General features: G+C 53.0%; 1 protein-coding gene across 4 annotated transcripts in view; it reads left to right on the top strand.

Moving 5' to 3' along the window:
* The first annotated feature begins 795 nt into the window (after positions 1–795).
* Positions 796–24,464, top strand: part of KCNG2 (potassium voltage-gated channel modifier subfamily G member 2) — a 66,915-nt gene continuing 43,246 nt past the window's right edge. For 3 of the 4 annotated variants that reach the window (XM_082355647.1, XM_082355645.1, XM_082355643.1), the window contains exon 1: positions 1,178–1,505. The gene's annotated coding sequence lies outside the window, so the exon portion shown is untranslated. Of the gene's footprint in view, positions 850–1,177; positions 1,506–24,464 lie in introns of those variants that run through there. The other variant, XM_082355644.1, reaches the window with a different exon arrangement.

The following is a 24,464-nucleotide window of genomic DNA, read 5'->3' as shown; positions in this document are numbered from 1 at the left end:
GCAAATGCCCCACCACCCAGGACGGATTCTGCTCAGCCTAGGACAGACTCTGTGCCGAAAACACGGGACAGCCGGCGCCCAGAAGCCATCACTTTCTGGGGGAGAGGTGGCCTTTCAGGGACAGAGAGGTGGCCAGGCCTCTCCGGCTCTGATATTCAGTGAGTGTTTCTATGGAGAAAAAACCCTTCTTTCCAAGGTTTCGGTGTCCAGGCGCAAGCTGGAGAGGAGCATCTGCTTCGTGCAAATGCACGTGGTGAAACAGTCCCTCACAGAGGCCGTCAGGATCCACGACACACGCATCTGGCAGTGCGGCCCGCAAAGCAGGCCCTCCTGGTGACCGGCCGAGCATCTCCAGACCCTTCAAGTGCCCTTCCTCCGGGCTCTCGCGACCGCGCCCATTGGAGAGCCCCTCGCCTGCCCCTTTCCCGCAAGGGCCGCTTCCGCGTGTGGTTATGGAGGGAGCGGGGGTCGCTGCGCCTCTGGAGCCGCCCCTGTGTCGGGGGGTGAGCGCGAGCGCCTGTCGCATCGGTGGGCGCGGGGCGCAGAGCGGGGTCCGCGCCTCGTGCGCCCCCGAGAGTTCGCCCTGAGTGGACACGTCCCTGGACTCCCGGCTCCCGGCCGGACCGCCGCGCCTAGGGGTCCGCTCGCCCTAGGGACCCGCGGCCGGGCGCGAGGGGGCGCCGCGCCACAGCAGCCGGGCGGCTCGCCGGGGCCGGGCCGGGCCGGGGGCGGTGCGCGGGGCGGTGCCGGACTCCGCGGGCTGCGGGCTCCAGAGACGCCGCGCTCCTCCTGGAGGAGGCCGCCGGCCCGGCGAGCCGAGCGGCAGCCCGCGGAGTCGGGGGCCCCGAGGTGAAGCTGCGCGCGCGGTGGGGCCGGGGACCCACAGGGGAGGGTGCCGATGCCGGAGCGGGGCGGGAGGGCGCGAGGCTTCTGCGGTGAGGGCTCCGAGCCGGAGCGGGGACCGGAGACGCAGTAGGATCTACACCGGGGGGTCCCGAGGCCAGAGGGGAGACGGGGGGCGGGCGCGGCGGGGAGAGAGACCTACGCTGGAGTCTCCCGGGGCCGTAGCGGGGACAGGGGGTCTACACCGTGAGATCCTGGCGCGGGAGCGGGGGCGGGAGGGGCGCGGGGGTCTACACCCGAGGTTCTGGGCGGGCGCAGGGCAACGGGGGCGCAGGCACCTGTCCGGGAGCGGCGACAGTCCGGCGCGCGCGGTCTCTACTCGGTTGCGCAGGGGGCTGGGGCCAAGGAGATTGCGGGAGGGACATTTAAGCGCCCCTCCCCCACCCACCCACCCCGGCCACCGGAGCGGCGGGCGGGGCTGGGCTGGGAGCCGCCCCCGGCCCCCCGTCAGGCTCCAAGTCCCGCGCTGGGCCGGCGCCCGGCCGCAGGCGCGCGCGGGCTTCGCCAGCTTCGTGCGCTTTCATGGAGGTCCGGGCGGCCTTGGCCGGAGCCTGGTTCCAGCTGCCGCCCCGTCTGTCTGTGTCGGATCTGCAGGAGCCCAGGTGAGGGGACGGAGGGGTGGGACAAAGCGGCGTACGCGACCCGGAGCGGGGCTGTGACCTACGGGGAGATCGGGGTGGGGGCACCCGAGTGGGATGACCAGGGATCTCCCAGGCACCCTCCCTGGCTGGCTGTGGGCGCACCCGGCTCCGCGAAGAGGGCGCGGGACGTGGGCGAGTCCCCGGAGCGCGGGCGCCCTTTCCTCGCCCCTTCCTGCCGCCCCTGCTGTGCAGAGGGGAACGTCGCCCCGTATACACAGCGGTGCGCGCAAGGGTAGCCTTACACACACACGCACACACGCACGCACGCACGCACGCACGGCCGCCTTCCCAGCCTTGCCTTCTCTGGCCCGGGCGCGGAGCCGGGGCGCGGACCTGAACCTAGGAGAGGGTCCACGAATTCTGCCAACTAGGAGCCAAAGCGCTCCCTGCGCCCTCCCCGTCCGAGCTGAGCCCAGGGGGCTCCCACGCTCGCTCTCTGAGCCCAGCCCGGGGTCCGGATAGTGGCTCCGGAAATGAGGGGGGCGGGTGCTCAGGGGGTCCTGGGCTTCGGCAGCGATGACAAGGACGTCCAGAAGGGCGAGCCGGGGTCTCTCTGCGCCCCTAATGCTCTCCCAAGCCCCCGAGTCCCTGGGCACCCTGCCGTGTCCCTGCGCCCGCGCGGGTTTGCTCTCCAGGGGTTTCGGGTGACCGGTGGAGCCCCCTCCCAGCCCGCTGGTCCCAGCAGACTCGGTTTCTGATTTCCGACTCTCCGGGCAGGGCTCTGATCGGGGGCTGTGTCTCCTTTTGTCACCGTTTGTCACCTCATCCGAAACTCCAGGCCAGAGCTGGGTTAGGGCTGGGTGGACTCTACTCGGCCTTTGGAATTCCCTGCCTGGGCCTCCCCTTCTCCTCCCTCTCGCTGGGCTGCAAATATGCCAGTTTCCTGAGTCCTGTACTCAAGGCCAAGATTTGGAGCCAGTGGCAGTGACCCCACTGGGAGGTGGCCTCGCGGAGGCGGCGGCGGCAGCTGGTTTGCCCCCAGTCCCTGCCCGGGGCAGCTGCCGAGGGGGGTCAGTTAGTAGAACCCCCAAGGTCTCCCTGTCCACCAGGGGTGAGAGCACAGAGACCCTCCGTCTCTGCAGCGACCTCCAGGGCGATCTCACAACCCAGGCAGTTTAAGCAGAAGAGGGCGCCTTCCTTCCCCCACCCCTAATCTCTAGATGGTGCGGTGTATACAGCAGGCCTCCCGAGGCTTCACTACATCTATGATTCCCAGTTAGTCAGTGGATGGACTCGTTCTGGCTTCCCTTAAACTGAATGCGGGGGGAGCATTGTGGCTCATTTGGGGCTGGAATCCCCTTGCTGCGGATCCCCGTTGCTTACCAGCCACACACACACTAAGGATTACACGGTATTGCCAACGAAAGGCTAGTATATCTGCACGTTCAATGGGGACAGGTTAGGAGAAAACTCCCAGATCCCTTCCAAGGCCAGTGCCAAAGTGTCCTGATCCTTTTCATCTTACAATTTGTGTATTTCCACTTTGCAAAAGTTTTTTTTTTGAATACCTTGAGATTTCCATAATTTAAGAAAAAAATTGGATGTTTTTGTAGGCATGGGAGAAAAGGAGGGACACGAGTTCTTGCCTGGCACCGAGGCCTGCGCACACCAGATGCTCAGAAAATATGTGCTGGTTGATTCATTGTTTGAGTTTAATTAAGAGTTTCTAGCCAGGGTGTGGCTGGGAGCCGCCCTATCGTCATCACAGGTGTATGTGCGATGATTAGCAGGTCGTGTGGAACACATGGGTTGGTAGGAAATGATAACATGTTGGGTTTGGCCCTGGCCAAAGCAGGTGGGGCCTGTGTCCCTGGAGGATTTGACAGCCAGGGGTGCGGGCAGCCCCCCTCCTACCCCAGCTCTCCCTACACGTCGCAGCTGAAAGGGGGTCCGCTTGGGCGTTGAAGGGACAGCCGTGTCTCTGTCACCTCCCAGCGGCTCTCCTGAGAGCTCCAGCGCTTCTCAGCCGAAGCAGACGAGACAGGGGCCCGCTCCCGCTCGGCGTCGCGCCTGTGGGCACCTGCCAGGTTCGGACGGTTACTCGGTGCCCCGTGCCATTAACGCACCCAAGCAGGACCGGTGCGCGTCGCTGTGAGGCCAGACACACGCGTACTGGGCCTCCTCGGTTGGGAGCCGGTGGGCAAATGTTTCAGCTGCTGCTGTTTTAGCTTTTCTGATCCCTCCCGTGTCAGACGAGAAGGCTGGACTGAACCATGCCAGCTCTCTGACTTTCGGGGGAAAACTCGTTTCTGTGAAACGGAGCCGGGCATACATTCACGCAAAATCAAACTCCTAACACTTTAATTTGATGGTCTGTTTAGAAAGAAGACAAATTGAAATGTCACATATAAATAGTACAGGAGACATTACGTTGTTTTTTAAATTAATGAAGCTAAGACGCAAGAGGAGACCACGCGCACCGAGGGGCAGACGGTGCCCTGGGCCCCCGACGCCCTGCGCTGCTGCCTAGGGGCTCCGGCTGGGCCACGGCGCTCTGCCCCCGCCTCACCCACCCGGCACCTGCTCTGGCCCCCACCCCCCGCCTCCCTCCTCCCTCCTCACCCACCCGGCACCTGCTCTGTGCCCCCCCACCCCCACCCCGCCTCCCTCCTCCCTCCTCACCCACCTGACACCTGCTCTGTGCCCCCACCACCCCCACCCCTCCTCCCTAGACAAGCCTCCTGGGGAGGCAGCAGATAAGCCCGGGTGGCGGCAGAGCCAGAGCCCTGGGCTGCAGTTCCCAGAATTTAATGACCTTCCTGGATATTTTTAACCTTCTCAGATATTTAAACGATGGAGTTTAAACCTTAGATTAGACTTGGGAAGTGTTGGGCACATGAAAATCGAGGCTAGGATTATGGGGCCCAGCGGAGCCTCAGAAACCCTCAGGCTGACCTGAACGTTGGGTTTTTTACTACATTCTAGCTGGAAGAGGCAGATTTATTTTTGCAAAGGATTAGCCTTTTCCGGTGGGAAAGGCTGTGGTCTCCGTGTTCGTGACTCAGTCCTCAGCGGCCGGCAGCCACCCGGCCCCAACAGGACTCAGGGAGCGGGTGTGTGGACGGAGGGTCTGCCCCCGGCTGGCGTGGCTTCCGGGGCCTCTGCACTCCCAGCCGGGGGTCTCCACATGCACCCTCACCCCTCCCGTCCCCAGAGGGTGCCTGCCTCCATCCGGGGTTCTGTCCGGGGGTTGGCATGGGGCCTGGGATTCGGAGCCTCAGCCGGAGTCCAGGTGATTCCCATCACTGGGGCGGTGGGAAGCTGGTGTGTGGGTTGTGGCTGGCGTCTTTGTAGCAGAAGTGGAACAGAAAGTACCGGCACGTCACGTATTATGGGTGCAGCTCTCTGTGTTGTGGGTCACGGCGTTAAACGGGTTCAAAATAACGGAAAGGCCCTGCCCAGAACGTGTGTCTAGAAGCCGGAGCTCCCCGCTGAGTTCAGCGTAGCCGGGCAGCCGAGAGCGGCCAGGCTCACAGCAGAGCGCGGGGCTGCCCACTGGGGTGGGGCCGGCCTGGGGGGGGCGGGGCGCTGGCTCAGGCCCCGCCCCTTGCCAAGCGGGCACCTGCCGGACTCCCTGGTCCCGGAGTCCCACCCCCAGTGCGGGTCAAACTCAAGGGTGCCTCCGCCGGCCCCTGGGACAGAGTCCCCGTGCGCTGTCTGAGCCCCCGACCTCCAGGCCAAGCAGATTTCAGATCGTCTCCCTGAACACACAGCGGCCAAACCGGGTCTGGTAACAGCCAGGAAGAGGGTTCCCTTCCTTTCCGTGGGTCGAGGAGGCGTGTAGATTAACATGGGAAAAAGTGCATGACAAGTTTGAAATCCGAATGCTTTATGTAACATCATAGCAATTAATGCAATGGAGCGTAACGCTTCGGTGAAATAAAACGCATTAAAAATTAATGCCCGTTATGTAGATTAGCTACTTAGTCATGGGAAGGGAACAGTCTTGCTTCTCAGCCTCAGATGTTTGATTGTGGTGCTGTAATGTTGTGAGGCCCCTCTGTGGACAATTTAGCTAGTTCACAGTTACTTCAAGAAAACGACCGCTTCTGACTGTGAACAAATTTTCTTGATTCTTTTTTCCACCAAAAGAAAAAAAAAAAAGACATCTTTTAGATGAGGAAAGACAGGATTGAACACTCACCAAATTGGAAGTAGAAAAACTCTGGAGTCTCAAGAAGATGCAGAGGTGTGCAGGGCAACAAGCGCCATGAACACGGTGGATGTTTATCTCCCGGAATCGTGACGTGTTGTTTTAACAAGAAACCTACAACTGGGGGGCGGAGGCTTGGCGAGTAAGAGGCTTCCGAGCGGCTGTCACTCCCGGGAAACACCTGCCGGCCGGCTGGGGGCCATGACGCACCTGAGCCCACACCTGGTCCCTGGGGAGGGGGGCCCCCGGTGCGTCCCCCGGAGCAGAGCTGCAGGCAGACAGGCCACTGGGAGGGAGAGGGGCCCGCTCTGCTCAGCGGCGTCATGGGTGGGTCACGTCTGGGCTGACGCCCTTTTATGTGAAGAGATTATTTCACACCGAAGGAAAGGCGACCAAAAAGAAGCCCGCTCCGAGCCCGAGGAGCAAGTGGAAAGGTGGTGCCTCATGTTTCCAGATACAACAAATGCAACTAAAAATACCTGCTATTGCTTTTCCTTCACCATGAAAGAAGTACATTTTTATCATAGAGGAACTGGAAACAGAGATTAAGGAGAAGCGTAAGTTTAGGCAAAAGCTTGTGTAATTCCACTCCTAGAGGGAACGGCTACTGATTTGTCAGGGTATGTCCTTCTTTCAGGGTTTATACACAGAATTACCACCCACATTCCCATGTCCACACACTCTCATACAAGCGTTTGGGATCATTTTATGTCTTCATGTTTTCACTTGTTAAATTGAATGTTTTTGGGTGGATTTGTCAAAATGTGTTTGTGTTTCCTTCTATTGTTGGCCATGTGGGTTGTTTCTCATTTCTCATGTTCTATAATAGACATCTTTATCTTCAAAAAGCATTTCATTTGGTCACAGCGCATGAGCTCTCAGGCTTTTGATACATGACGCCAAATGGTTTCTCGGGAAAGTTGTGCCAAAGTTCCCTGCACGTCCCCTTGACTCTCATCACATCTGGAATCTTAATCTCTACGTTTCCAAAGCCAAGGTCTTTCTGTCGGAAGGTACCACGGGGTCGTTACAAAACACTCGTGCAGGAGAAAGCGTGAATCAGGACGTGTGCTGCCACCGAGCTGGCTGGCTTCTGGGCTCTCTGTCACGCATGTCCCTGCATGTCCTGCACCGGGAGACGCCTGGTTTCCTGCGTGTGTTTTCAGGGATCGTTGCTGCCTCGGTTGTCCCGTCTGTGTCCCAGGAAGGCTGAGCTGCTTCCCCCACTGCTTTTCGCTCCTGTCCTCTGTTTCTCTGTGGCGGCCTCGCTTCTCCCATTTTTGGCGTGTGCTTCTCCCCGGGCCACCGTTTGCCCGCGCTGTTTGCATTTCCCTCCAGCCCTGCAGTGGGCCACCAGCCGTGTGAGCACCAGCCCTCGGGCGCCCACCCGCTGGCCTTGGCCACATGTCTGTGCCGCAGGGCCCAGCACGCATTAGGTCAGCAGACGTCTCTGAGTGGTCACAGCGAGCTGGGTTCTGTGCTAAGCATCAGAAAGTATATCTTGAGCCTCTAAAATCTGGAGTCCAGTTGTGGAGGAGGAGATGTATACAGATACAGAAGGATGGACGCAGCTACACACACATGCACATCCATACACACGTGTACACACCCACATATACACCTACACCCATGCACATCAACACACGTATACATGTATACACACATACATACCCACCCACATGTGTACACACATTCACACACACACACGCATGCACAAGCCTGGCGGGCAGGGGAGACCCTCAGAGAAGTCGCCGAGCAACGCCCCGTGAGCCACACGGCCTGGAGAACTGGAGCGGCGCCCGGGGGTGGGGGGTCTGAGCTGGGGGCCCGTGTGCGCTCGTCTTGCTCGCAGACCTCTTCTTGGTGTCAGTACGTGGGGGGAATGTAGGCGACTTTGAGACGTGTCCCCACAGAGCGGTGTGCGGCCGTCTTCAGGCCACACACCTGCCCTGGGGCTCCCCCGTCCCCCTCCACTCCGCCCCCAGTTCAGGGAGGCTGCCGCGAGGCCCTTTGTCCGCGCTCGGTGCTCAGTCGGCCTCTCGCTACACCTGCCCTGCAGCCCATGTGGCCCTCGGGCCTGGCACGGGCTCCTCCCCTCCCACCGCCGCGGCCCCGGGGGACAGGAATTATTCTGTCCCCACACACACAACGCGCCGCCTAACTCGGCCTGGACAAGAAGGACCCCAGGATCGGACGTCTGTTGGCGCCGTCCACGGCTGCGGGGAGGAGGCCTTGGCGCGCGGCTCTCCCACCACCCCGGCCTGTGAAGGGACGTCCCGCTGTGCCTTTGGCGGTGAGACCAGAATAAGGGCTTACGAGCCTCATTTCAGGCAGGTGGAGGCCATGTTAATGGAGAACAAACAGGGCAGTGGTGGAAAACTGCCATTGGCTCAGGGCCAGAATTAGAAGTTACCGACTTGAGTCTTGCAGCATTTTCTTTCTTCACCCTCCCCATGGGTCTAGGCTCCGTGTAGAGTCTCAAGGCTGAACTCCCTCATCTTTTTTCATGTTTAAATATTAGAATTAGCCCCAAACCTGGGCCACCTGAGACTCCCAGGTGTTGAGCTGGAAAGAACTCGGGAAGACTCACCGTAAGGACAAGGAAGCTGACCTGCCCGCGATCGGTCACGGCCCTGGGCTCAGACCTTGACCTCGGCGCAGCGCCTGGGGTCTGCAGGCAGGCGGGCGGCCATTCTCTGCTCGCTCTCCCCCAACAGCAGGGCCTCCGGGGCAGTGTTTTGAGAGGTCTGTGCCCCCCGGGGCTTGTCTGTCCTCACCGTCCACGTGACTCCTGCGTCTCGGGGCTCCGTCTGCCTGGGGGTGTCGTCACCCAGATGTCCTCTCGCTGGGGGGACAAGCCCTGCCACCAGAGGTCCTTGGGCGGGTCGTTTGCTCCGTTGGATGATGAGAAACGTCTGAGTGATGAGCTCAAGGCCACACAGCTCCCGAGTGAGGGGCCAAGGCTCACGTTTTCTGACTCACAATCCTTTCCAGCCTCCGTGGTTGCGAGGCCCCAGACCCGGGCTGGAGTCTGCGCTTGAGAGCCTGATGTGCGGCCCCCAGCCCCACGCAGACACCCCGGCACACGGGCACCTGACGGGGCATCCCTGCCACCCCTCCCTCACAGCAGGGCGGGCACTCGGACCCACTGATGACACCTCCAGATGGCACCTCTAGGCGTCCCAGCCTAGAACAGAAGGCTTCACTTCTCCTAGGCACTGTTAACAGGAGTCTCGCCGAATGCCTGCCGACTTGGGGCCCAGCCTCCCTGCCTCCGTGATTCACTGCTGTGGTTTCCAGTCCCTCCTCCTGCATCATGGGCGCCCAGCCTCCAGGGGTCGTGAGGTCGCTGAGCTGGTGGCCAGTGTCCATGTCACTCAGGCACCTGCGGCCGGGTTCAGTCTGGTCCCACACTGCTCACACGACCGCTGTCCCTGTCCGTGGCGTGGAAACAACCCCCGTGGCCTTGCGGGGAGGAGAGCAGGCAGGAAGCGCTGTCGGCCCCCAGTGTGGAGCGTCTTAGGTGAAACGCCTTTCTGTCTTTCAGGGCAGAAGCTGATATTTCAAAAAGAGGAGGAACTTGCAAATAGTCTAAAAGAAAAAAATCAAAGTGAAGAGGGACAAAAAGAGAAACTTAGAAAGGAAGCGTTGGGGAAGAGACAGGAGAGGCTGGAGAAAGAGGCCCATGTCGGGAATGCGGCATTCGTGATGGGGCACGGGCTCTCCCGGGACATGGGGTGGGGCTCCGTGGCACTGAGGGAGGCTCATCCTAGGGCTCCAGGGAGCAGGGCAGGCTGACCAGGATGCTGGGGCCGTGGCTCAACCAGTAAGAGGAGACCAGCTTTGATCTCATCCAGTACCAGGTACTGAGTAGAGGCAGTACATACTGAAATCAAACATTTTAAAGCAAACTAGAAAAATCTAGAAGTTACTATTTATAGTCTCTGGAGGGACAGGACTTACCAGCCTCAGAAGCGGTGGGTGATATCAGTCAGCAATGACTGTAATAAAAACAAACCAGAACTTAAACAATACTCAAAAGCTGGTTGTGTTTCTATACACTAGCAGTGAACAATCTGAAAATGAAATTAAGAAAACAATTCCATTTATAACAGCATCAAAAAGAATAAAATACTTAGGAATACATTTAACCAAGGAAGTACTTGTATACTGAAAAATACAAAGAAATTAAAGACCTAAATAAATGGAGAGACATCTTGTGTTCATGGATTGGAAGGCTTAATATTATCAAAGTGTCAGTACTCCCCAAACTGCCCTACAGATTCAGTATGCTCCCTGTCAAAATCCCTGCTTCCTGTTTGCAGAAATGGCTGGTCCTAAAATTCATATGGAATTGCAAAGGACCCAGGTAAGTCAAAAAAATCTTGAAAAAGAAGAACAAGGTTGGAGGACTCACACTTACTACTTATTGAAACTTACTTCAAAGCAACAGTAATCAAAATGGTGTGGTCTTGGCATAAGAAGAGATGTATAGATTAATGGAATAGAGTGCGGAGTCCAGAAATGAACCCCAAAATCTGTGGAGGTTGATTTTCAACAGAGGAGCTGAGACCATTCAGTGGGAAGGAATAGTTTATTCAACAAATGGAGCTGGAACAACAGGATTCAACATGCAAAAGAACGTCCAAAAGTGTCTCTGATACAAAAAAAAAAAAAAAAAATCGCTCATCATACCAAGAACCAGAAATATCAAAACCTGACTGAAAAAAGACCATCAATAAATGCTGAGATGAATCAGATATTGGAATTATCTGACTAGTCTTCTAAAGCAGCCTTCACAAAAATGCTTCACCAAGCAATTATGGGTTTTCCTGAAACAAACAAACAAACAAAAAACAGAAAACGTCAGCAAAGAAATGCAAGTTATAAAAAAAATACCAAGAAATTATAGAACTGAAAGATACAATAATTGAATTTAAAAACTTGCTGCATGGGGTCAAAAGTAGAGAGGACGTAACAGAGGATAAAATCAGTGAACCTGAGATTAATCAAAACTGACCAGTCTTAACAACAGAGAGAAAGAAAGACTGAAAAAAAAATGAACAGAGTCATAGGGACCTGTGGGAAAATAACAAAAATATCAACATTTTTACCATCAGGCCTCAGAAGGAGAGAAGAAAGGGAATGGGACTGAAAAAGTATTTGAATAAAGAATGCCTGAAAACCTATCAAACTTGGCAGAAAATACAAACCTACAGACTCAAGGAGCAGAGCAGAAAAACGACAGAAAAATCTCTAAATTCTTGGGAATTAGATAACACACACAAACAATTCATATATCAAAGAGGAAGTCTCAAAGGAAATTTTAAAATACATAGCCCTGAAAGGAAATGAAAACACAACAAATCAAAATATGTGGAATGCAGCAAAAGCAGTGCTGAGGAAAATTGATAGCACTAAAATGCTTATATTAGAAAAGAGGAAAGATCTCTATATATCATACTATATCAATAATATAACTTTTTAAACTGTGTTAATTCTTTAAGAACTCCTAAAAAAAAAGAAATCTCCAGGTCCTGGGGGTTTCACTGGAAAATTCTACCAAACATTCAAAAAAGAATTAATCCTACCAAACATTTAACAAAAAGGAGGGAACACTTTCTAAATCTCTTTGAGGTTAGCATTACCTAGAGACCACATTAGACAAAGACAACACACAAAAAAGAAAACTACAGATCAATATCATTCATGAACTTGGACACAAACTCCTAAACAAAATATTGGCACTTTGAATCTAGCAATGCATAAAGTTACTGGACCAAGTGAGATTTAATCCAGGTATGCAAGTCTGGTTCAACATTCAAAAATCAGTCAGAATAATTCACCTTATCAACAGAACAGATATACAATCACATCAATTGATGCAGAAAAAGCATTTGATAAAATACAACACCCACTGATAATGAAAACTCTCAGAAAACTAGAAATAGATCCTCAACTTGATAAAGAGCACCTGAAAAAAACATACAGCTAACATCATACTTAATGGTGAAAGGCTGAATGTTTTTCCCCTCAGATCAGGAACAAGGCAAGGGTGTCCCCTCTCAACCTAGTACTGAAAGTTAAATAAAGCAAGAAAAGGAAATAAAAGGCACACAGTTCAGAAAGGAAGAAATATAATTACCCCTCTTTGCAGATGCCATGATTATCTGTGTAGAAAATTCCAAGGAATGTACCAAGAAAACTCCTAGAACCAATAAGTGAATACAGCAAGGTCACAGGGTAAGATATTAAGACACAAAAATCACTCACATTTCCGTATACCAACAATTAACATGTGAAACCAATTAAAAACACAGGACCATTACAGTCACTTGAAAGAAAATTAAATACTTAGGTATGAATGATGCAAAATACTTACAGGGTCCACATGCTGCCAATTATAAAATGCGGATGAAAGATATCAAAGAAGACCTGAAGAATAGAATGACATACCAGGTTCACGGATTAGAAGACTCTACACAGTACAGTTGTCTATTCTCCTCAAACTGATCTATGGGTTTAATACGATTTCTATCAAAATCCCAACAAGAATTTTTGTAGACATGTACAGCTTATTCTAAAATTCATAAGGAAAGGCACAGGCTCTAACATAGCTAAAACAATCTTGAAAAAGAAGGATAAAGTGGATAATTACTCTACCCAATATTAATGCTCACTATATAGCTCCAGTAATAAGACAATGTGATGCTGGCAGAGGGATAGGCAGATGCGTAGAACACGCAACCCAGTAGTGGACCCACACAGGTACACCTAAGTGATCTTCAATGAAGTTACAAAACCAGTTCAGTGGAGGAAGCGTAGCCTTTTCAACAAATGGCAGTTCAGTTGGTCATCCACAGGAGAAAAAAAAGAACTCATCCTTAACTTCACACCTTCTATAAAAATCAACTCAAACACAACACTGTAAATCAGTTATACTCCAATAAAATAAATGTTTTAAAAATTAACTCAGAAATGGATCACAGACTTTAACGTAAAATGTAAAACTGTAAGACTTTTAGAAAAAAATAGGAGAGAATCATCTGGATTTAGGGTTAGGCAAAAAGTTATTAGACTTGACACCAAAAGCATGGTCTGTAAAAGGTAGAAATGACAAATTGGACCTCATCAGAATTAAAAACTGCTTTTCCAAAGACCCTTTGAAGAGCATGAAAGGAAAAGCTACTGAGTGGGAGACAATATTTGCAAACCACACATCCAATAAAAGACCCCAATCTGTAATATATAAAGAATTCTCAAAATTCAATAGACAACAGCAACAACAAAACCAAAAATATCCAATTAAAAATGAGCAAAGGGCTTCCCTGGTGGCGCAGTGGTTGAGAATCTGCCTGTTAATGCAGGGGACACGGGTTCGAGCCCTGGTCTGGGAAGATCCCACATGCCACGGAGCAGCTGGGCCCGTGAGCCACAACTACTGAGCCTGCGCGTCTGGAGCCTGTGCCCCGCAACGGGAGGGGCCGCGATAGTGAAAGGCCCGCGCACCGCGATGAAGAGCGGTCCCCGCACCGCGATGAAGAGTGGCCCCCGCTTGCCGCAACTAGAGAAAGCCCTCGCACGAACCGAAGACCCAACACAGCCAAAAATAAATAATAAATAAATAAATAAAGTAGCTATAAAATTAAAAAAAAAAAATGAGCAAAATATATGAACAGCTATTTCACTGAAGAGGATATACAGATGGTAAATAAGCACATGAAAGATGTTCAGCATCATTAGCCGTTAGAGAAATGCAAATTAAAGCCACAAAAAGGTATCACTACACACTTATCAAAGTAAATAAAAAATATACACCAAATGCTGACAAGGATATAGAGAAATGATCTCTCATACATCGCTGGTGGGAATGTAAAATGGTGCAATTACTGTGGAAATTTGTTTGGCGGTTTTTTATAAAATCGATTATGCAACTACAATATGACCCAGCAGTTGCACTCCTGGGCATTTATCCCAGAGAAACGACAACTTCTGTTCACATAAAAGCCTGTACACGACAGTTTATTGCAGTTCTGTTTGTAATATCAGAAACTGGATACAACCCAGATTCTTTCTGTGGGTGAATGGTTAACTGTGGTCCTTCCACACCATGAAATACTACTTGCAATAAAATAGGAGTGAGCTATTGATACACGCAGTAGTTTGGATGAATCTCCAGGGAATTTGCTGAGTAAAAACACTTTTTACGATGAAAAATCTATTTATGTGTTAGTGATACACTTTAAAATATATTTCTATTGGGGGTAGGGAAGGCTTCTCAGAGAAAATGACTTGAATGTGCAAAAGGGGGCTCTCTGCAGCCTTCATACACGTGTCTAGCCGTAAAGTCACAGTAAGATAGTGTCCAGTGATAGGGCAGTGCTGAGGAGGGGTAACGGCCCATCCTCGGGGTGAGGTGCTCCCCAGTGCCCACCCGCACGCTTACAGGCAGGCAGAGGAGCTTAGGTAGGACTTCGAGTGGCGTCAAAGAAGAGCCAACGTCCTATTCCCATGGGGTTCCCAGTGCCGAGGAGAGAACCACGATTTAGCAAAAATGTGGGCGCTTCCTTACAGCCCTCGCTGCCCACCGACCCCGCCCCACCAGCCAGACCTCTGCGTGGAAGCCTTGCTCAGCCCTCCTGTCTGACCGGGAGGGAGCAGAGAGGAGAACTGCGGAGTCTGAGGGCGTGTGAGCTCCAGTGCTGCCCCGGGGGCTTTCTTGCCTCTCCTGCTGTGGACGTGGGGCCTGCGGGCAACCAGCCGTCCATCTCCCTCCCCGCCGGGCACCATGCCCACCACAGCTGCCAGCAGCCAGAGGTCAGCTCAGCCAGCTGTGTCAGAATACGCAAAGAAAGGGGTGGAGGACCCCCGGATCTACGACGGTTGGCAGTGGTGATGGGATTAAAGGTAATTCTTCCTTCTATGTTATTGTACTGTCCAATGTTCCCCTTTTCCCATGGCTTAGTTTTATAATTGGAACATTATTCTTTACGAAGATGAACGTCTAAGACTCATTTATGCAAATTAATGTAGAGATGAATAAGAAACATCAAAACATATCCTTCTTGCGGCTGAAAAGAAAAGTGTTGCGTCCGCGGTGGGAAGTCTCGTCCCACGCCTTTCTGACCAACCTCCCCCTCTGCACCCAGCAGCTGGCCAGTGACACCTGGGGCTTTTGCAGGGTGGACGGGGCAGATGCCCCCCTCACGGCTGGGCGCTGGATCGCAGGGGGATCGTAGTGATCTGTTTGGGCTAAATTCACCCTCTAGTCCCGTCGAAGCAGCTGCACCGCGTGGGGCGGGTTGGGCAGGGGCTCGGGGCGGGGCGTGTCGTCTCGGGGACTCGGGATGCCCGGAACCACGTACATTCACATCCTCCTGTGAAAAGTTCGGAACCGCCTTAGGACCCTGCGACGCTCAGGATGCCACATACCTGAGACAGGGTCCGGCAGCCCTGCGTGTCCCCTGGAAGGCGGCCGCTGCAAAGGCCCAGTGCCGGGATCAGGCTGTGGGCTCTTCCCTGACGGAAGGCTCTGGCGGGAGCGGCCCCCAGCCCCCTGCCCCCTCCTGACTGGGGCTGCTCCGAGGGACCTGCTCGCTGCCTCCGCCACGCGCCCCCAGGAAGACTTGGCCGCTGCTTGGCCGTCATCCCAGTCAGGAGTGCGAGGGCCAGTGGACCCCCGTTTGTCCTCCCACCCCAGGTCCATCCGGGCCACCCTACGGAGGTGCCGGCGGAACCCGCTGGGTGGGACCCACAGGTGAGGCGCCCGGGTCGTGGAGTCCCCTCCCTCGGGGCTGCCCTGGGCCTGTTGAGCCCCTCCCTGCTTCCTCCTCTTCCCCGCCCCCCCCCACCAGCTCTCCCGCCCTCTTAGAACGAGTGTGCATTGGTAACGTAAGAATCTATTTGCGGGCTTCCCTGGTGGCGCAGTGGTTACGAATCCGCCTGTCAATGCAGTGGACACGGGTTCGAGCCCTGGTCCGGGAGGATCCCACATTCTGCGGAGCAACTAAGCCCGTGCACCACGACTACTGAGCCTGAGCTCTAGAGCCCGCGAGCCACAACTGCTGAGCCCGTGAGCCACAGCTACTGAAGCCTGCGCGCCTAGAGCCCGTGCTACGCAACAAGAGAAGCCACCGCAATGAGAAGCCCGCGCACCACAAGGAAGAGTAGCCGCTGCTCGCCGCAACTAGAGAAAGCCCGCGCGCAGCAACAAAGACCCAACGCAGCCAAAAATAAATAAATTTTAAATATGTATATATATATATATATATTTAAAAAAAAAGAAACTATTTGAACGGAAGAGAAAATGTTCTTGAAGCAAGTGGCACAACTGTTTATTTTTGGGACTCTGTTAACACCAAGCTGTATAAAAATTAAATGCCACCAGTTCACCCCAAGTAGGTCATCGTGTGCGGCAGCCCCTCCCCAGTCAACGGAGCTTCCTGCTGTGCTTCCACACAAGCCTCACCTGATCTGGACGCCTCGTTCAGAACTGGCCCGAGGGCCTGGGTACCCCTGGGCCATCAGAGAGCGGCTGCCCGTTGGCAGGACCTGCCAGCAGTCCCACAGGCAAACACGTGGGCTTTGTTGTCATTGTAGAAATGGTCACATCTGGGCTGCAGGAAGGTGATGGCACTGCCTGAAATGAACAGCGATGGCCTCGCTGGTTCCCTACCCGGTGATACGGGCGCCGTCACTGCCACCCGCTGTCGCGGGTGGAGGAACAGGGACACAGGGTAGGCAGTCGACTTGCGAATGTCACATAGCTCTCGAGGAACAGGCCCCGACCCTCGGACCCTGGGCTGGAGGCAAGAGCCCTTAAGTCTTTCTTGGCTGGGTTTCTGGAACCGAGCGGCAGGTGTTGACCTTGATGTGAGGAACACCAGGTGTGACGCCTGCGGAGCTGTGGCAGCCCAGCTTTGGGAGCAGACCAGAGGGTTGAGACTCGGGGCCTCTGGTTTGTGTGGCTTTATCAGCTGGGATCCTTTGTTATTTATCCTGAATAATTTCAAAAGAACAGGGTGCTTGTGGTCTTGTCACTGATTAGTTATTCAGACTGTAGGGATCGTGATGAAGGGGCTGACATGTTCATCTGTGGATGATCCCACAGGTTAAAGCGCAAGTATCTGGACAGGTGCCGACCCTGGCAATTCCCCAAGGGCCCCTGAGCACAGCCTCAGTGGGAGCAGGAGTGTGACCTGGGGAGGGGACACAGCTGGGAGGGGAAGGAGGGGGTCTCGGGGTGCATGCCAAGGAGGGGAGCCCAGGGACTGGAGCTGAACCTGTTGGCAGGCTGACCCATGCGGGAGACCCTGAGGCCTCCCAGAATAACCTCCTTTGTGCTGAGCCCAGGTCAGCCTCCAGCCCCAGTTCCCACCACCTCCTGGGAGAAGTGGCACAGCTGCCAGCTGTGGTCCCACGGGGACACCCTTGCGCCCCTCAGATGCAACAAGCTTGCGAGGCCCCCAGAAGAGCGGGGGGGGGGGCCCCTAGGGAGGGGGTAGTTGTCAGTTTCTGGGAAGGCTGAGAGTCCCTGCTTGTGACCTCACAACACAAGGCACAGCGGGTGTTTGCAGCGAATCTAGTGCGCGTCCCTGCGAACGTGAACTGTGTACGGTCTGCTCTGGGTGTTTGGAAGCAGTCTTCTGAGCGGGACATCTTAGCTGAGAAGAAAGAATGGAAAGAGGGAAGCTTGAGGAAGCACCGGGTGAAGCAGTCTTCTGAGCGGGACATCTTAGCTGAGAAAAAAGAATGGAAATAGGGAAGCTTGAGGAACCACCGGGTGTACCAAAAGGAAAGTACAGATGCCATGGCCAGGGTTCCTTAAACATGGCCGAAGTTTCATGTTTGAGCGTCTGAACAGTGCTTTCTTCATGATCCCTGTAATCTGAAAACTAATCAGTGATAAGATCTAGGCAACTACATGGCTAATTGCAGTAAACTATACATAACGTAAAATTTACCATTTTTAAGTGTACAGTTCAGTGGCATTAGATGCATTTGAATTCCTGTGTAACCATCCCCATCCTCCGTCTCCAGAACGTTCTCATTTTCCAGTTGACACTCTGTCCCCCTGAAGCACTCACTCCCCCTCCCCTGCCCCAGCCCCCGGCCCCATCCTGCTTTCGGTCTCTGAATTTAACTCCTCAAGGGACCGCCTACAATATTTGCCCTTTTGTGACTGGCTTCTTTCACTCAGCACCGTGTTCTCAAGGTTGGTCCACGTTGTAGCGGAATTTCTTTCCTTTTTATAACGTAACATTGTAACATTCCCTGTGTCTATCACCACCTGCTGCTGATGCAGCCGTCTGCTGATGGACACCTGGTTGCTTCCACCTTTGGCTGTTGTGAATCGCGCTGCTGTGAACATGGGTGCACAAGTATCTGTTCGAGTCCCTGCTTTCAATTCTTCTGGGTAGAGACAGAACTGGCATTATTGGACCATACGGTGACTCTATTTTTAATTTTTTGACGGATCCCTGTACTGTTTTCCACAGTGATTGTACCATTTTATATTCCCACCTCCAGAGCCCAAGGGTTCAGATTTCTCCACATCCTCGCCAATACTCTTTTTCTGTTTGTTTTTTCTCTTTATAATAGCCACCCTAATGGATGTGAAGTGGTATCTCATTGTGGTTTTGATTTTCATTTCTCTAATGATTAGTGTTGTTAGAGCATCTTTTCATGTGCTTATTGGCCATTTATATTTTTTTCTTTGGAGAAATATCTATTCAAGTCCTTTGTCCATTTTTAAAATAGGTTTTTTAGGTTGTCATTGAGCTGTAGGAGTTCTCCATATATTCTAGATACCAGTCCTTTATCAGATATACAGCTTGAAAATATTTTCTCCTAATCATCTGATCTGTGGGCTGTCTTCCCACCCTGTTGATAGTGTTCTTCGGTGAACAAAACTATTTAATGTTGACGAAATCCAGTTAATCTACTTTTCATTTTTTTACTTGTGCTTTTGATGTCATATCCAAGAAATCATTACCAAATCCAATGTCATGAAGCTTAGAAGAAAAGCTCCATTTTCTTCTAAGAGTTTTATGGTTTTAGCTCTTATGTTTAGGTCTTTGATCCATTTTGAGCTAATTTTTTTATATGGTGTAAGGTAAGGATCCAACTTACTTTTTTTTTTTGTATACAGATATCCAGTTTTCCCAACACCATTTGTTGAAAAGATGGTCTTCCACATTGAATGGTCTTGGCACCATTTAACCATGTATTCGAGGGTTTATTTCAGGGTTCTCGATTCATTCTGTTGGTCATAAATCCGTCTTTATGCCAGTGATGCACTGTTTTGTTTGTTGCAGTTTTGTAGTAAGTTTTGAGATCAGGAAGTGTGAGGCCTCCACCTTTGTTCTTTTTCAAGGTTGTTTTGTCTATTTCAGGGCCCTTGAGTTTCCACATGAACTTCAGGATGGACTTTCCTATTTCTGCAAAAAACCTCATTGGGATTTTGACAGGGATTGCACTGAAGCTGCAGATCTCTTTGAGTAGTGTAGATATCATAATCATATTAAGTCTTTCAGTCCATGAACATGGGATATATTTCCAATTATTTGTGTCTTCTTTCATTCCCTTTAACAACCTTTTGTAGTTCTCAGGGAACGGGCTTTTACCTCCTTGATCGGGTGTATCCCTAAGTATCTTGTACATGGAAGTTTCTTTCATTTACAACGGCTGGGCCTTGATACAGCCCAGCTTGTACAGCAGGGGCCACACCAGCAGCCTTTTCAGGCACTGTGCCCCCGCCCCCATCCCCGGCCCTCCCCACACACGCCCCCCCTCCTGGGGCCCTGCTGCCAAGCCTCCCTCCCGCTGCTTCTGCCTGGAGGTCCTCTGGGCTTCCACTGCGGATGGAGGCCCCCTCCGCCTCTGGTCCAGCCGTGTCCCCGGTGAACCCTGTCCAGTGAGGTGGGACCACGATTGGGACACATCCTTACTGCTAGTGCCCTTTGCCTCCGAGGAACTGACTTCCCAGAGGAGAAAATGTAACCAACACAGATGTTTCCCAGGAAGGGATCTCCCATCACTGACTGACGCCTGGCCCCTCCAGGAGCCTCATGGCTGGCGCCCCATTGAAGGGAGGCGCACGGGGCCTCCACGTGGCAGGGGGCCTCCACGTGGTGGGGGGACTCCACGTGGCAGGGAGCCCTCATGACTCTGCAGGAGCAGGATGTCAGTTTTTGCTTATTTTGACCCATTTTTATCTATAGCAGCTGTGGATAAAGGAGAAGGGGGGGAAAAGTCTTCCCATTGCTGACAGGAAGCAGCATTTCTTCTAAAAATGTTGTTTTCTGAAGCCTGAAGTCACAGCGGGGGCTCCCACCCAAATCACTTAAGGGCTGCGAAGGCGTCTCCTCAGGGGTCCTAATTACGGAGAACGTGGGTTGCTGTCAGAGCAGCTAAGTCATCACCTCTGGGGACGTACGTTGCTGAACCAGCCCAAACCTGCAGAGCCTCTGCGTCCCCAGACAGAACCTCGTCCTGGAGGCTCCGCAAGGCTGGCGCGGTGCTCTGCGTGCCGCTTTCAGGGTGAGCCGCTCCCAGGTAGCAGAGGTGGGCGTCCAGCAGCCCGAGCTCTGGCCAGGCTGCTGGGATCACCTGTGACTCTCGGGTCAGCCCCTCGGAGCCCAGGGCCCAGCCCAGTGCCTGGCGGTATAGCACCTCAGCGAACATGTGTCAAACAAGAAACTGAGGCATCTGCAAATACTCAAGAGGTGAAAGAAGCAAAGTAAGAAGAGCAGAGAGGTCATAGCCATGGCAGAGGGGGGGTAGGTGAGACGCCCTTGACTCGAGGTCAGCGAGGGGCAGTGGCCACGTGGGGAGGCCAGCGGACGAGGCCACATGCCCACAGGGCACTGGCTATGGGAGAAGCCGGCAGAGGGACGCTGGGCAGGACAACGCGGGCAGGACCCCGCGGGCCATGGCCGCCTGGGACAGCTGCTCCGCCGGCACCGCCTGGCTGTCCCGGGCACCTGCCCTGGGGCAGGGCACTCGGCCTCACTGTCCTGGGAACTTCCCTGGTGGCCGATCGGGTACAGCTGGGGCTCAGGTCACAGCGTTGTGAGCAGATGGGGAGGGTTCCTCCGTACCCGCCCCAGGTCCCGTCACTCACGGATGTGGGTCCACACCGGGTACCACGCTGAGCACACGGTCTACACTGGCAATGTGCAGCTGGCGACTGCTGTCTGCTCTGGTTGGGCTGCACCGGGGCCGTGTCACCGGGCAGGGTCACGAGTCAGCTCAGGCCACAGCTGGAGGCTCCCCACCATGTAAAACGTAGAGTTGGCTGTTTAAACGATTTTAAATTGTACTGTTGTGGCATTAACTACACTCACTGTGTTGTGTGACCATCACCACTATTTTCAGAATTTTTTCATCACCCCAAACAGGCCCTGTGTCCATTAAGCAATAATTCCCTATTTCCCTTCTGCAGCCCCTGGTAACTTCTTTTTTAAAAAATTTATTTTTATTTTATTTATTTTTGGTTGTGTTGGGTCTTCGTTGCTACATGCAGGCTTTCTCTAGTTACGGCGCGCGGGCTTCTCATTGCGGTGGCTTCTCTTGTTGCGGAGCACAGGCTCTAGGCGCGCGGGCTTCAGTAGTTGCGGCGCACAGGCTTAGTTGCTCTGCGGCATGTGGGATCTTCCTGGACCAGGGCTCGAACCCGTGTCCCCTGCGTTGTCAGGCGGATTCTTAACCACTGCGCCACCAGGGAAACCCCATCCCCTGGTAACTTCTAATCTACTTTCTGTCTATACAAATTTGCCTCTTCTAGATGTTTCTTACAATATTGGTCCTTTTGTGTCTGGCTTATTTCGCTTAGCACAATGATTTCAAGACTCATCCACGTTGTAGCAGGTGTCGGTACTTCATGTCTTTCTGTGGCTGAGAAATATCCCCTTGCGTGGATGGACCACATTGTTTATTTGTTCATCTGTTGAGGGTTGCTCCCAATTTGGCTATTGGGAATAATGCTGCTGCAAACATTGGCTGACATATAACTGTTGGAGTCCCTTCTTTCGATTATTTTGGTATATACTTAGGAGTGGAATTGCTGGGTCATATGGTAATTCTGTGTTTACTTTTTTGAGAAACCATCAAACTGTTTTCCACCGAGGCTGCACCATTTTACATTCCCACCAACGCTGTGTGGGTGTCCAGTTTCTCCACATTCCAGTCAGTGCTTGCCACTGTCTGTCTGTCTGACTAAAGTCATCCCCATAGAGTCTCACTGTGGGTTTGGTTTGCATTTTCCCAGGGACTAAGGTTGTGTGGCATCTTTTCATGTGCTTTTTGGCTGTTTGCCTTCTTTGGAGAAATGTCTATTCAAGTGCTTTGCCCATTTTAAAACTGGGTTGTTTCTCTTTTTGTTGTTTAGTTGTAGGAACTCTTTATATATTCTCGATATTAAACCCTGATGAGGTATGTGATTTTTTAGATATTTTCTCCTGTTCTGTGGGTTGTCTTTTCACTCTGCTGATAGAGTCTTTCAATGCACCAAAGTCTAATTTTAATCAAGTCCAATTGACCTATTTTTAGATTTTGTTGTGTATGTTTTTTGTGTCATATTTAAGCATTGCCAGATTTACGATCGTGAAGATTTGACCCCATTCTTATTTAATTTTTATAGTTTTAGCTCTTAAACTTAGATCACTGACCCATTTTGAGTGAAGTGTTACATGTGGTGTAAGGTAGGGGTTCGAGTTCATCCTTTTGCACGTGACTGTCCAGTGTTCCCAACACCATTTGTTAACAAGACTGTCCTCTCCACGTTGAGTGGACCTGGCGCCCATGTCTAAATCAACTGACTGTGATTGTGAGGCTTTGTTTTGGGTTCTTGATTATGTCCATGTGCCAGGACCACACTCTCAGTTACTGCAGTTTTGTGGTACGTTCTGAAATTGGAGTGTGAGATCTCCAACTTTGCTCTTCTTTTGTAAGATTGGCTGTTCCGAGTCTCTGGTGTTTCATGTGAATTTTAGGGTGGTTTTTGATTTCTGCAGAAGGTGTTGTTAGGGTTTGATAGGCCACACTAGAAGTGGGCTGAGTGTCCGGAGGTTTTGCCTTTGAGAAAATCCCAGCACTGATATCTGGGGAGGGGTTGTGAAGGCTTAAGTGAAACTCATCAAGTTCAGACTCAAGGTGCTTTTCATTCCAGTGCCTCAGGGTTTAAACAGAAAAAGTTAGATTTTAAAAAAACTTCTTATTTGAACTATTTTAAGCTTCCAGAAAAGCTGAAAAATTAGCACAGAGTTTTCCTGTATCCCCACCGAGCTTCCCCTCATGTTAAGATCTTCTGCACAAACACAGTGAAACCAGGGAATCAACACTGGTCCTGCACGGTGACCGCGCTGAAGCCCGTTCCGGTGTCGCCCGTTCTCACTTGGGCTCCAGGACCCTCGGATCCCTCCCCCCATCTGGGTTGTGTTTCTCCTTCATCTCCTGAGTCTGCAAGTTCCAGTTTTTCTTTGCCTATCGAGTTGCTGACACTTCAGAAGGATGTTCTCAGCCTGAGAGCTTACCTACTCCACACAGCCTTTCAGGCCCAGCTCTTCTGTCTGTCGCCTGGCAGTCATCAGTGCTGTTTCCCACGGCTTCTCAGGCGGGGTCTTGTCCTCCTCCCACCCCTACTGTGAGGCTCTTGCTGTTTTCCCTCCCACCTGGCTGTTGCTCGTTGGTGGCAAAGGGAGCGTGGAGCGCGTGGCCCTGGGAGCTCAGGGGAGGCCTCCGCCCTGTCCCCCCCCCCCCCCCGCCCAGCCGGGGCCCAGGCCCTGTGGTTTCTGCTCACGCGTCCTAAATGTCTCCTGCACAGGCGGGCCCTGTGCGCGTTACGTGCCTCTGTCTCACCAGACGGCGCATCTGCAGCTGTGCCTTTGGACACGCGTCCCGGAAGGCGTCAGGCCCGGCTGCAGACATCTTCCGCGTTCTCTTTGCCGCTGCTGGTCCCCCACTGCGTGGGCCGCGGTAGTTACTCGGTCACTCTCCTCTGTGTGGGCAGTTAGTCGGGCTGTTTCTGATATTTTGCAGAAACACCGCGGCCGAACTGGAGAGGGAATTTCCGGTGCGTGAGGTCCTCACAGAGAGGCAGTCGCTTCAGACTTGGACTGAAGACTTATTTCTGCGGGGAGTAGGCAGCGCCCCCTCTCCTGAGGTGCGCTGCTCCTTCCCTGAGGGGTTCGGGGTGCACAGGAGGCCACGGCTGTCCGGACTCCCTGGGGAAGGTGGCAGCACAGCGGTGCCCCGCAGCCTCGCAGGGGCTCACACGGAGGTCCGGTTACGTGCCTCACGTTCTGCTGCAGAAGGTGTGGGAGTGATTAATTACTTGTTTAATAAAATTGATTTGAAAAAGGAATTACCAATTAAGAATTGTCCTGACTAAAAAGTAAAAATTCAATTATCTAGAAACATTGCTTTGCACACTTCCTGCTCAGGGAGCTGAGATCTGATGTTTGGAGCCTGTGAGGAGGCCGCCTGCTCTTCCTGGGAACACTGGGGGCCTCTGGTCTTTTATGGGGATGCGGTGGAGGCCTTGGGCCTCCTTCTGGGGACCAGCCTGGGGACCCTCACTTAAGGCCCCAGAGAGTCCAGGGGCCCCGGAGCTGGAGTTGGAGGGTGTGGGGGCTGGTCTGAGCCAGCCCTGTGCCCTCAAGCTGCAGCCGCTCCTCTCAGGTGCCAGGGATATTGGCCCACACAGGGACGCCCCCCCCGACCCCCTGTGTGATGGGCAGACGGCGGTAGCGGGGAGTGGCTGTGAC

Source organism: Balaenoptera borealis (assembly GCF_965194805.1).
Source record: "Balaenoptera borealis genome assembly, chromosome: 14".
NCBI lineage: Eukaryota > Metazoa > Chordata > Mammalia > Artiodactyla > Balaenopteridae > Balaenoptera > Balaenoptera borealis.
This window is presented reverse-complemented; position numbering and strand designations above follow the sequence as displayed.